Raw genomic sequence first — 15933 nt, 5'->3', positions numbered from 1 at the left:
ATAATAATAATAATAATAATAATAATAATAATAATAATAATAATAATAATAAAAATGGTCGAAGCGAATATTTAACTTTACTACACGGCTCCTTTCGAAGGACTCTCTAAAATCAAACCCTTGTTCTCTAGTCCTGGGTAGGGCCTTAATCTCTCTACCCTGGTTTACCACTTTTTTGGGGTAAAGTTCTCCTGCTTGATGGTACGCTCGGTCACACTATTCTATCTTATTTCTCTTCCTTTGTTTGTTTTCTTTTTTTATTTTTTTTATTTTTTTTTTCAAATCCTAATGATTTATATAATACAAATTTATTTCAACGTTTGTCCTGTTCTTGGAATATTCTATTTCAATTATTAATCCCTTCTCTTGTAGTTCATATATACCGTTATTTCCTTTCTTATCTGAGCTATTTTCCCTTTTAGAGCCCTTGTGCTTATAGCAGCCTGCTTTTCAGCTACGGTTTTAACTTAGCAAGTAATAATAATAATAATAATAATAATAATAATAATATTATGTTTGAGGTCCAGCAGTTCTTCATTCATCAAAATTTCCTTATAAAATTCACTTATATGAAAGTGCGGGAGGAATATTCTGCTTTCTGTGTCACACATGCATTGTTTTTTTTTTTAATATCATATTTATTTTCATTTTATTGTAAAATATACTCTTGTTAATACTGCATTATTTGTACTACATCAGAAATTGTTTTCATGAAATGTTTCATTTTTTTGTATTCATATTTTATGGGTTCAAAGATAGATCAAGAAATATGGACATTCCAATTATTATTATTATTTTTTTTTAAATGAAGCTTGAATATAAAGAATGATAATAACGACAATGATACACCGATAGTAGTTGTTATTTTATACCAATCATATAATTTCCTATTCCGATGTATAATCACAGCATCGTTAAGAGAATCCCACAATCACCACTTAGAATTCTAAAGAGAGAGTGAAACCACCCAATGATACAAAAACCTAGGTCTCGCGTGATGGAAACACCAAATTTCTCCTTAGAATTCCCTGGACAAAGTTTTGCGTATCCATTCTCCTTTTCAATCGTTTACCGATATGGGATTTCCATAGAACTCAGGCACAATAAATCCTACTTACCAATAGGAATATCGTCGTCCTTTAGAAGGATATGTTATCGGGTAAATCTCAATAATTTGGTTTACGGATAGAAATTCATAACTTATAGGAATAACAATTAAACGATTGTGTGTGCTGTGGCAACAGGAATAGTTATATTCCTGCATTGAAGTGGTGCCTTGATTATGAAGATATCACCTGACAGAATATTACTTGGAATATTAAGAGTTACCCATGTCATTAAAAATTTTTTAATTCCTTATGTTGTTTGCGAATATATATATATATATATATATATATATATATATATATATATATATATATATATATATATATATATATATATATATATATATATATATATATATATTTACATAAGCATCTATGCTCCTCCATGGATATATCATTATGGGGGTATTCCATGTCTTCTCTATAATCAATATGATACACTTATTCAATTACTGTAAAATATTATAAGTTGCAAGAAGAGCTGCATACTTTTAATGTGATGCCAAGGTAAAGATAATATTCAAAAGAAAAAAAAAATAGAACATCAAGTTACAAAATCTAACTCATCTTGTTAATAAAATGCCAAGTTGACATAAAATTGAGATTATAGAGAAATGGTTTTATGCAGATTGTTAAGTTGTTCATCAATAACAAACTCACCCAGTTTAATACTAGAGGCATTGCTTTGAAACGTTCGCATGGGACAAAATTAGACCATTTACCCGAAACAAATTTCATGTGCATCTTACAACACAATTGCGCTTTGCTATATTGCAACACTGGTGTATTGCTCACCTACATTGCTTTGTTTATATTTTCATTTACTCTTTTATTCACTGCAGATTACTGTTAACAGCAGTATTGAGTTATTCTATTTTGAGAGTAAAAAAAAAAGAAAATCAATTCTTTTAACCTTCCAATATAACATTCCTTCATTTACAATAAAGCATTTTTACATACTACGTAATTCGACCATCATTAAGCCACACTTAAAGGGTAAGTGAGTTTTGTATAGCTATTGCTGAGGTGTTACCTGGCTTAACTGCTTTGCCGATTATATCTTTAACAGACTCTTGGTTTCGGCATTTTTCTTACCATGGACGGCTATATGGTGGTTATATAAGTGCCTGCCTTTTGTTTGGCCCATGATTGAACTTGAGTATCGGGGAAAAAAAAAGAAAAAAAAAGGTAATGTTACACAAGTCGAAGCAGTTGGTACTCATATTTAAGATCCTGGGTCAATCGGTGACCTCTAACATCAGGTCAAGAGTCAAATTTGGCCATAAGCTCTTTGGCTATTACATCTACACTAGTCAAGATACGGGAATGTAGCTTGCACCATCAAGTTTCTCTCGTCTAAACACCTTGAATGTGCATTTTAAATATTTCCTCAGTTCCAGGTCACGGGTTTGGCCCCATTTTGGGCGCCCTGTGCAATCATTGGAAACAGCAACATCAAACTAACAAAGGTTAATTGTGTTTTACGTTTTGTACACGATTCCGAGACAGAAAAAAAAAATTGACATGGGACATTTGGTAAGGACTAACACGTGTCCCGTTCTACCAATTCACTCGTGATCGGCACTATATGATTCCCTGGGTGTTGCCACCCACCAGTCATGATCAGTCCAGTCATTTGGTCTCTAGATCCTATGATGTTCGAACAAACCCACACACATACTGATGAACATATTCAGCTTCACAATGTGACAAACATCTCAGGTTCAACCTTTCCTTAGCCATCCTCTTAAGATAATCATTCCAGACGTGAAAGCATACCCCCCCCCCCCCCCCCACGATGTTGGACTACTATGACAGTTGCCTCCAAATTCAAGCGCATAATTAGTTGAAGGACAGGTTGGGTCAAGTACTTGCGCCTGACATATCTACTTTCAGGTTAATCATTAGTTATTCTCACAGTAGACTGACTTTGAAGTTCCGAAAATGATTTCGCTTGGTATATATATATATATATATATATATATATATATATATATATATATATATATATGTATATATATATATATATATATATATATATATATATGTATATATATATATATATATATATATATATATATATATACATATATATGTGTGCATATATACATACGTATATATATATATATATATATATATATATATATATATATGTACATAAATATATATATATATATATATATATATATATATATATATATATATATATATATATATATCTATATATATATACACACATAAATATGATATATATATATATATATATATATATATATATATATATATATATATATATATATATATATATATATTCATGTAGCACCTTAAAAGGATATATAATTATGTATGATACTTGGATATATTGTATATTATTCTTTCATATTCTTGATATATTTTATAGCAATTCAGCAATTCCCAATTATTTTATTTACATTTTATGGATAGGGTTCTCCTAATATTCACTGAGGAATTCATTGTTGTGATATGTTACATAAATTTATTTTTTTCATTTGTGTATAAATGTTTGCGAATGTGTATATTTATTTCCATAGCTATAAATTACTTCAAAAATAATTTTGTTCAGGCAATAAGAATAGTTAGTTACTATATCTTGGTAATTTCGTAAATAATTTACGATTCATATTTGATATTAGAGTAAAATTCTAAAAATAGTAAACACCTCTATGGACATTAGAAAATCATCGTAGAAGCAAAATATCTTTCAAAATTAAATTCAACTAAGGATCATTTTACAACCAAACAATTACTGCTTTTTTCTAAGTAAGTGTAATCCATTAAGAATATCTAGAGGTTCGTCCATTACTCTTACTATATTTCTATCTGTACTTCCATTGAACATTATATTAGTTTTACTAGTATTAATTTTCAGTCCAATATTTTTCCTTTTTCTATTCACACCTTCTCTCATCTCTTCCAGTTCCTCAAATGATATACTAAACACAACTATATAATCTGCAAATCTTAGTTTGTTTGGGTATTCCCCATTAGTATTAATTCCTACAGCTTTGCAAGCTACGTTCTTAAAATTTCCTCTAGACAGGCTGTGAATAATTTAGAAGGTAAGAAGTCTCCCTCTTTAACTTCCTTCTCACTTGTATTTTCTCAATATCTATATTTAGGTTTAAGATGGTTTTACTTCCAAAATGTATATTTCCAAGTGTCCAAGCATAAATTTTAATTATTCCTTTTTTTTTTTAATGGGCTTTTCATTACTCCTGAAGATTGACGGAACCAAAGGCTTTCTTATTGATTAGATATACCATGCGTTGTGGTTTGCCATATACTGTTAATTTTTCCAATATCTGGCTAATCACGTGGATATGGCCATTTTTTTAATACCCGTTTCTAAACCGTGCCTGCTCTCTTGGTTGATTAAAGTCCAGCATTTTTTTACTTTTTTTACTCGGCCTAATATGATATTTAGAAATATTATATCTATCATGGAGAGTAACCACTTTTGGGAAGGATATCAGGAATTGAGTAAACTAAGAGAGCAGTTATGAATAATTAAAATATTTTTTAGAACGGTAAAAATATTAAAAGAAATATTTCACATATCTATACCAATAAAGATAGGTGCCTGCATGTTCTCTATAGAAAAAAAAATTGCAAGGAAATTGCAGAATAATTAATGGTCGAATCTTATGTAATTGTTATCGATATATCTAACACCGGTATTTCTATTTTTATCTATATACTGTACACCTTAGGGGCCTACAGGCCCCATAAAAAAACTCTATTTCATGAAAATGGGCAGTTATCACCTTAGACTTTTATAACGTTTAAAAAAATAATGAATAATAATCAAGAAATCTAATGCCCTTATTTTTATTTCGATAAAGTATCACCTTGGGGTTTCTTCGGGCCCAATAATTACAAAACGGCCTCAAATAATAATAATAATAAATAATTTCGATGTAGAGATTGCAAGAACATTGGAGATTATTTGTGAGCTATATTATTTCGAAATTTGACCGAAAAAAATGGTCCTTTCGAGTCCCCCCCCCTACCCACACATACAGCATTAACAAGTTTCCTTTCCTATTTGATAAAATGTACACAAATTTTGAGAATATCAATTAATTAAGTCTCATGTAATTTTTATATTTTTTTTTTCAATTTCCTACGGAATGATACCACCTAGAAAAGGGTTTTAGAAAATATTTGATGGTTGAGTCTCACGTAATTTGAATATGATTTTTTTTCTTTTTAGTTTTCTACGAAATGATGTCCACCAAAAGGAGGTTCTCATTAAACAAATCTGATAAAGGAAATACTGTGAAAAGAAAAAGACAGCAGGAAACAGAAGAGTAGAAAAATTTACGGAGTGAAACAAATGCAAGAAGAATGGCAGCTAGACATGAGACACTGGGTGAAGAACAAGGAAAAGTTCATGCAAGCTTAATGGCCACTAGAGGTAAAGCCTGAAATTAAAAGCAAATGGATTTGATAAGGAACACATGAAAGCAAAATGGCCGCTACATGTGAGGCAGAAGACGAAGAGCACATGAATTTATGAAGGATCACAAAAACAAGATGAATGGCTGCTAGACGTGAAGCCCAAAATGAAGAGTAGGGTGATTTAAGAAGGAACATTGATTCAAGCAAAATGGGAGCTAGATGTGAAGCAGAATAAGGAGAGTAGACGAATTTAACTGGGAACACTAATGGTAAGAGTGCCAGCTAGCTGTGAAGCAGAAGACGAAGAGCAGGTGAATTTAAGATGTAACACTAAAGCAGACAGAACGGCAACTAGAGGTAAAGCACAGGATGATGACCAAGGAATCAAAGAAAGACTTGACTTACGATTACCCACAAATAATGATCGTCCCTCGAAACCAAGAAACATCAGAAGGAGCTGAGAATAGATGCCATATTGAGAGAGTCATGCATGGAGACGCTGTAAAATGGTTTATAGGTGCCTTCACTTATAATCCAAAATACCCCTATGAACCAGAAGACAGTACAAATTGGCTTAATGTCATTACAATGTAATCACCGTGATACTCACGAATGGAAGAATGAACCTCCTGGATTATGTTGCAGTGGAGGGAAAATTAGACGGCCTTTGTTAGTTGAACCTAGTGAATATTTGAAAAATCGCACCATTCAAAACATTTTCATGAAAATATACAACTATACAATAATGCTTTCCAGAAGATTTCATGTGGAGGAAAATTTATGAATGAGGGGGGATATATGACTATATTCAAAATCAAAAGGCAAATATACCCGGGTAACACAGAGTACCCCTTCTAGTAAACTATAAAAACTTAGAGAATAATAAGAGAAAGAGAAATAAGATATAATAGTGTGCCCGAGGAAGACCATGGTACAGAGACTATGGCACTACCCAAGACTAGACAACAATGGTTGGAATTTGTAGTGTCCTTCTGCTAGAGGAGCTACTTACCATATCTAAAGAGTATCTTCTACCCTTCCCAAGAGGAAAGTGGCCACTGAACAATTAAAGGGCAGTAGTTAACCCCCTTAGCGAAGAAGAATTGTTTGGTAATATTGATGTTGTCAGGTGTATGAGAACATTTGAAAATATGTGAAGAATAAGCCATATTCGGTTTTACGTCAAGGCATAGGGAGAATGAGTCGTAACCAGAGAAAAGGAGCCAATATATTACTGCCTGGCCTGTCAGAGGACCCAATAACTCCATAGCAGTAGTATCTCAAAGGGTGGCTGGTGCCCTGGACAACGTACAGCTATGACATTTATGGTAGGGAGATAGCTAACTGTTACTGCCGTAATTGTGGTTGTATCCCTCCATATATCCAGAAAAGATTGTGTCGGTGATATCTGCTCACACCGTCCTCGAATAACACAAACTAATTTGCTCCATTCAAAGGAGGCATTTTTTGTCTTTTCTGGAATGTAAACCGGCTCCAAATCCGTTTCTATGTGCACCGTTTATCTTTCTTTCCTGCGACTGATTTTGGGTTATGTTTATAAAAAAAACAAAATCAGTGATTGAGATTGCTTTCTAGTGAATAATGAGCTAAAATTCTATTTACTATTACCTATTTAATGAAAAAAAAATCTCTGTATTGCACCTGATACTTAATTAACTCACGAAGGGTAAAATACTAACGTTTAAATGAAAGCAGTCTACTAAGTGAGGTAATTCACTAACTTTATCTCTAACAGTAAGAAAACTGATCATGTGATGCCTAATTTGTGGGTGGTCATAACTTTATATATATATATATATATATATATATATATATATATATATATATATATATATAAATATATATATATATATATATATATATATATATATATATATATATATATATATATATACATATATATATATATATATATACATATATATATATATATATATATATATATATATATATATATATATATATATATATATATATATATATATATATATATATGTCACCCAAGAATGGCATTTAATACCGAATTCTATCTTTGGAATATATATCCACTTGGAATTCATTTTATGGTAACAGCTTCTGGCCGGGTGGAAATTCGAACCCCCACCTGTGGGCCGGAAACCATGCCAGCAACGGCTGAGCTATCAAGAGAGATAGTTCTTGATAGCTCAGTTGGTATAGCCGTTGCTGGCATGGTTTCCGGCCCACAGGTGGGGGTTCGAATCTCCACCCGGCCAGAAGCTGTTACCATAAAAGGAATTCCAAGTGGATATATATTCCCAAGACAGAATTCGGTATTAAATGCCATTCGTGGGTGATATTTACATTGATTGAAATCACGTGTGCTTGTGATATATATATACATATATATATATATATATATATATATATATATATATATATATATATATATATATATATATATATACATATATATTATTACTTGCTAAGGTACAACCCTAATTGGAAAAGCAGTATGCTATACGTCCGGGGGCTCAAACAGGGAAAAAAAGCCTAACGAGGAAAGGAAAAAAAAAAGTATTTCAAAAGAAGTAACAAAATTATCGTAGATATCTCCTGTATATAACTATAAAAACTTGAACCAAAAAGGGTAAGAGAAATACGATAGAATAATTTGTTTGAGTGTATCCTCAACCAAGAGAACTCTAACCCAAGACAGTGGAAGACCCTGGTACAGAAGGTATGGCATAACCAAGACTAGAGAACAATGGTTTAATACTTCCCAAGAGGAAAATGGCCTCGAACATTTACAGTGCAGTAACCCTTTGAGTGAGAAAGAATTGTTTGGTAATCTGTGTTGTAAACTGTTTTAGGAACGAGGAGAATATGTAAAGAATATGCCAGACTATTCAGTGTGTGTTTGTAGGTAAAAGGAAAATGAACCGTACCCAGAGAGTAGGGTCCAATGTAGTGCTGTCTGGTCAGTCAAAAGACCCCATAACTCTCTAGCTGTAATATATATATATATATATATATATATATATATATATATATATATATATATATATATATGTATATATATATATATATATATATATATATATATATATATATATATATATATAGATATATATATCACTCACTCACTAAATCCCGTCCGGAATTCTCCGGGTTGGGTCCTGCATCTGATATCGCCATTCTCTCCAGAGACTCCTATCCAATGCCATCTGTGCCAGCTGCTGAAATGTCTCGCCTTTATTTGCTTTCTTGAAGGTTTTCACCCATGTATCTCTTGGTCGTCCTCTCGGTCTATTTCCAGCCACTTGACCAAGAACCACTATCTTTGGCCATCTGTCCTGTTCCATCCTCTGTACATGCCCAAACCATCTCCTCTGAATATCTTCCACTCTAATCAGAATTGTGTCCTCAACACCAGCCATTTCTCTCACTCTCTCTTTCGTAATTGTCCTCCCATCTTACACCACAGATTCTTCTCAGACATTTCATTTCAAAGGCTGATAACTTTTTCTCTTCTCTCTTCTTCAGTATCCAGCTTTCAGCACCGTATATCACTGTGGGGATTACTATTGCTCTTAATAGCCTAATTTTCAACTTAATTGATATATTTCTATCTTTCCAGATTCTTCTTAGCCTTCCAAATGCTTTCTGACCACTTTAGATTCGGTCTTGAATTGCTCTGTCCATCTTTCCATCTGCTGTAAAAAACACTCCCAAATATTTAAACTCATTGACTTGTTCCACTTCTCCCTCTGATAGCTGTATTTCTAAGGCCTCTCTCTGGCGTCTAATTTTCATACTTTTGGTTTTCTCTCTATTTATCACTAATTCATACCTACTGCACTGCTCCTCCACCATTCTCAACACTCTCTGAAGTTCTTCCTTAGTTTCTGCTAAAAACTCTATGTCATCTGCATACCTCATGTTAGATATTTTTGTCCCTCTTATATCTATGCCACCCTCATAGTCTCCAAGTGCCATTCTCATAACCCATTCCAAGTATAGGTTGAAGAGGTGTGGTGATAGTGGGCAACCCTGTATAACCCCACCAGTGGTTATGAACTCTTCTGTCAAACACTTTCCTTTTCTTACTCTAGCCGATGTCCTTTCATACAATCTCCTGATGGTTTTCAGTATTTTTGGTTCTAATCCCCATTCCTTCAAAATCCTAATCCTTCCTTCCCTCCATATGGAGTCAAACGCTTGCCTGAAGTCAATAAATACACAATACAGATCTTTTTCCTTCTCCCAGAATTTTTCTATGATTTGTGAGAAGGTGAATACATGATCGATTGTTCCTCTACCCGCCCTAAATCCTGCTTGACCCTCATCAATTATTTCCTCTTCTTGCCTTGCTATTCTACTTTGTATGATTTTTGCTAAAACTTTATAAGCATGTGGTAATAGACTGATAGGCCTATAATTTTTGCATAAGGTGGTGTCCCCTTTTTTGTGTGTTGGAATTATAATGTTTTCAATCCAATCATTTGGAGCTGCTTGTCCATCTACTATATCCCTGCATAAATCACACAACCATCTTTCTACCATTTCATCGCCAGCTTCAAGCAATTCCTTTGGTATTCCATCTATTCCTGGTGCTTTCCCACTTGACATAGCTCTTAAAGCTTTTCCCACTTCTTCTATCAGGAGATCTGGCGTTTCCTGTATGTTCCATAGCTCTCCTCTTAGTTCTGGATAATCTTCCCCAGTTACCCGTCTTCCACTTCCTTTTAGTTGTTCCTCGTAGTGCGTTTTCCAGATCTTCTCAACATCAGCCGTTGCTGATACCTTGTTGCTATCTGCATCTCTTACAGCAAATCCATTGTTTTTCCAACCCCTTGTTAATCTGTCTACTGCAATGAATAGCTCTCTTGAATGGCCGTTTCTGAAACATTCCTCACATGTTTTACACAGGTCTTCTATCCATTTTATTTTGGCTCTTTTGCATTTATTGTCCACTGCTCTGCACTTTTGTCTATAACTTGCTTTATTTCTTGGGATGGGTTTTCATTCTTTGTCTTTTTTGCTTCTCTCCTCTCTTGGCATGCATCCAATACTTCCTCTATGAACCACTGTTGCTTTGCTCTCCTTCTCCTTCCCAAAATACTGTCGGCTTCCTCTTTAATTATGTCTCGTCCCCGACGCCACTTTTCCTCTGTTGTCTCGAGTCCTATTAGTGGTTCAAAACGTCCTCCTATTCTTACTTTGAAGGCAGTTTTTTACTTCCTCGTTCCTCAGTTTATCTAGATTATACCTGACTATTTCTTGATTTCTTCCTCTGTCTGTCCGAAATTTAATACGGATGTTTGAAAGTAGTAGTTCATGTGATGTTCCAAAGTCTGCTCCCCTTATCATTTTTGTTCCCATCACTGACGTTTTCCATCTCTCATTTATAAGGATATAATCAATGCAGTTCTTATGAATTCCATCTGGGTGTGTCCATGTATATCTGTGCTGTTCTCTATGATAAAAGTAAGTATTTGTTATACACAGTTGTTTACCCTGGCAAAATTCCAACATCCTCTGTCCTCTCTCATTTCTTTCACCTAGACCGAACTCTCCCATCACATCCTTGTAGCCTCTCCTGTCATTTCCGATTTTACTATTGAAATCACCCATCACCATGACTACATCGCCTGTCTTTGTTGTCTCTATTTCCTCTTCTAACTGCGAATAGAAGTTTTCTACGTCTTCATCTTCATATGAGCTGGCTGGTGCATATACCTGAATAACCTTAAAATTCTTGTTCTTTCCTCTCAAAGTGACCGAAATTATTCTTGAGTTCACCGAATTGTGCTCCAAATAAGCTCTTTGTGCTCTTTTTCCTAACATTAGTGCTACTCCCTCTCTATGAATATTGTCTGTTCTACCTGAATACAATATTTTGATTCCTTCTGACATCATTTCACCTTCTCCCACCCAATGAGTCTCTGCTATTCCCAATACATCCCAACTGTATCTATATATATATATATACATATATATATATATATATATATATATATATATATATATGTATAAATATGTTTATATATATATATATAAATATATATATATATATATATATATATATATATATATATATAGATATATATATATATGTATATATATATATATATATATATATATATATATATATATATATATATATATATATAGATATATATATATATATATATATATATATATATATGTGTGTGTATATATATATATATATATATATATATATATATATATAAATATATGTACATACATACATATTTATATATATATATATATATATATATATATATATATATATATATATATGTGTGTGTGTGTGTGTGTGTGTGTATGTGTGTGCGCGTGTGTGTTGTGTGTGTGTGTATGTGTGTGTGTAAATATCAACAACAATGGCATTTAATACCAAATTCTATGTTGGGAATATATACCCACTAGAATTCATTTTATAGTAATAGCTTCTGACCGGGCAGAGATTCGAGCCCTCGCCTATTCAACCGAAAAACATGCCTGCAAGGACTCTACAAACTGAACCAAGTATATTTGTACATAAGACGTTATTTTAATTAGGAAGTAAATCTTATTTGTCGTAGAAATGCCAATGCATCTCTAAACATTTCCTGTGAGAATTAATTCTCTCGAAGTTTCCTGGAGAAGTTTCCGACATTTTAAAATGAAAACTTCTTTTGGAAGCTTCGATGAATCGTAACCAAGGAAACAAGAACCCTTTATTTTTCATCTAATCCAAGAATAAAAATATATAACTTATGTTTATGAATGATATTTATCTGAATGTTACAGGAAGGTTCACACTATCATTGGAATACCTAAGTGATTTCTTTACACCTTATATGATACTAAGAACCCCCAGAGAAGTTCTTCCATTGAGTTATCTCCTCAATTACAGTGGCACTAATTTCTAATTTATTCATATGCAAATGTCTATAACATAAGATATTATTATAAAAAGAAAAGTGTGCTGTATTAAAACTGATACAGATAACGAATGGTTCACTACAAAACAATATCTAAACTCTGATGATGGTAACTAACTAATCCCCGGAAGAGATAAACTGTGCTGCCAAAACAATACAGTAATTGGGCGATCATGTCAGTAAAATTCAGAAGACATCGTTTAATACACTATATACATATTACATCTTTTTTTCTTTTTCAAGTAATAATTCTCTAATTCGCCGTAATTAGTGGTTGTATAACATCAAGTCAAATATTTACTGTTTGAAACTGTTGAAGTTTTTATATATAAAGTTCAACAGTTTCAAACAGTGAATATATGACTTGATGTTATGCGAACACTTATTTCAGCCCGATGACTCCAACAAGGAATAATAGCCTATTGAGGAAAGAAAATAAGGAAATGAGATATTTTATAAACAGTATCAACATCAAAACACACACACACACACACACACACACACATATATATATATATATATATATATATATATATATATATATATATATATATATATATATATATATATATACACACACACACATATATATATATATATATATATATATATATATATATATATATATATACACACACACACACATATATATATATATATATATATATATATATATATATATATATATATATATATATATATATATATATATTTATATATATATATATGAAAATCGGCACAATATCATATTCAAATGGAAATAAATTTCTACCTCACACATGGGATCGAACCCTAGCCCCTTGAAATGAAAGGCCAGGTTCCTTCCTACCATGCCACCAGAGGCTCTAAAAAATTATGAACCTAACTGCTAACTGCCGTTCAGGATTTACCTGGAGCAACATCAGTCTCTTATCAGCAAGTTTTCCCTGACTTCCCAGCTCACTAGGTGACACAATTGATAGCTTTTTAGTTGGAATTACCCAAAATGAGTCAATATGGATGCAAATCAACGCAATATTGTGTTTAAGTTGAAAGAAATTTCTACCTCATTCTTGGGATCGAATCCTAGTCCCTTCAAACGAATGGTCACGTCGCTTCCAACCATCCCACCAGAAGCTCTAAAAGAAGTCGAAACCTAACTGCTACCTGTGGTTCAGCATTTACCTGACGAAACATCAGTCACTTACCAGCGAGTTTTCCCCGACTTCCCGGCTCACTACGTGACATAATTAATTGATAGCTTTTTAGTTGGAATAACTCTTAATGAGTCAATATGGATGCAAATCAACACAATATTGTGTTCAAATAGAGATAAATTTCTACCTTATACTTGGAATAGAACCCCTCATATAAGTGTTAATATTTTTATATGTCAGGGTCTGAAAAAGTTAAAATATTTTTGAAAAGTCAGTACTAATGACAGAAGGACAGATAACTGGTTTAGTGTCTCAACTAGATTATTATTCATCAGACTTGGAAAAGGGATATTCTGTATGCATCGGCAAAAAGCCCATCAATCAAAGATAGCTAAAGAGACAAGGAATCCAGGATCACAGAAGTTTTCTGTAGAGAGAAGCTGCCTTTTCACAATATTCAGAATAAAGTAGTACCGTAATAATGATACATGAGAAATGGCATTCAAACGAGGGAATATACAGACTGACATTGGTTTAAACTCTTTACTATTTCACAGTGATGTGAGGGAAATATTCGTAGGGACGGGGAGACAGGAGTGACGATTTTTGTTATCATCTTTTTTTACCTATATGTAAAAGCAGTACTGTTCTAATGACAAAATAATGGAAATAACTTCAATGAATGATTTATGAAAACTATATAATGAAATATAATTCCATATAAGAACCAAGTCAGATATAGGTTCGTAAAAATATAGATGATTATCATTTTAAGAAAAGAGAGAAGATCAGAGTAGGTACAGAATCTCCGTTAAATAAGATTGTTATTGAAGACTAATGGAAACCAGAGATATAAATTCGTAATCAATTATAAAAATAAAGTTCTATTTTTGTATCAGTATTTATCTCCGTTTTTGCGCAATCTCACACGTCTGCGTCAACCCATTAATGAAAATTAAGATTTCTAAGATCTTGCTAATTGTATAATTTTGCTAATTAATATGCACTTAAGATAAACTTGCCCTAGATATGAAATATTTGATATAAAACCATTCTTACGGGTGATATAACGCAAATCAGTCAATAATAATAATAATAATAATAATAATAATAATAATAATAATAATAATAATAATAATAATAATAAAATTTCTATAAGAATAAGCAAGTGAATTCAGTTTCTAAGGGGAAAGAAGGTTGCTGACGTGTATCATCATTTAGGAACGAGATTTACCTGAGATCTCACTGAAAATTGGTTCCTTATTCATTCTTTGTAGACCCCACCTCTTTGAGCCTTTGTGCGCCGAATGCCGAACATCCGTTGACAGAATCGTTTTATTTGTGGACTGAATCGACGCTGATGATATCGTAGAAATTTATTTCTTTGGTTACCAGAGGACTTTGATGTCGAAGCCTGCTGTTCTCCTTAATCGGATCAAACACACAGCAGTTCTTCTCTTTCATTTATTTTCAAGTGTTCTTATTATATCTGAGTTTGTGTCTCGTATTAGGGTTAGCATGTTAATATTTGCGATCAAAAGAAGTATTCTCTCTCTCTCTCTCTCTCTCTCTCTCTCTCTCTCTCTCTCTCTCTCTCTCTCTCTCTCTCTCTCTCTCTCTGTATATATATATATATATATATATATATATATATATATATATATATATATATATATATATATATATATATATATATATACACGTATATTTATATATATATAAATATACGTATATATATATATATATATATATATATATATATATATATATATATATATATATATATATGTACATATATATATATATATATATATATATATATATATATATATATATATATATATATAATAAATTATATATATACGTATATATATATATTTATATATATATATATATATATATATATATATATATATATATATATATATATATATATATATATATATACGTATATATATACGTATATATATATATACGTATGAATATATATATATATATATATATATATATATATATATATATATATATATATATATATATATATATATATATATATATATATATGTGTGTGTGTGTGTGTGTGTGTGTGTTTGTGTGTCTACAGTTTGAACGAATAATGATATTTTGGAACATATGTTTTTTTCACTTTATAACAAAAGGTTCGTCAATATACTTTGGACATCGAGATATTATCAGCCGAATGCGTATGGATCTGGTGAGAGTTCGAGTGATACTGAAATTCTCTCTGAGCATTGAAGACATTGTTCCTCTTTCGTATGGTGAATCTACTAAATTTTTGGAAAATTGTAATCACCGTGATGGAAAGATATTCTCACC

The sequence above is a fragment of the Palaemon carinicauda genome, chromosome 23 (genome assembly GCF_036898095.1).
Source record: "Palaemon carinicauda isolate YSFRI2023 chromosome 23, ASM3689809v2, whole genome shotgun sequence".
NCBI classification, from domain to species: Eukaryota; Metazoa; Arthropoda; class Malacostraca; order Decapoda; family Palaemonidae; genus Palaemon; species Palaemon carinicauda.
The sequence above is the reverse complement of the archived record's forward strand: the minus strand, read 5'-3'. Positions refer to the sequence as shown.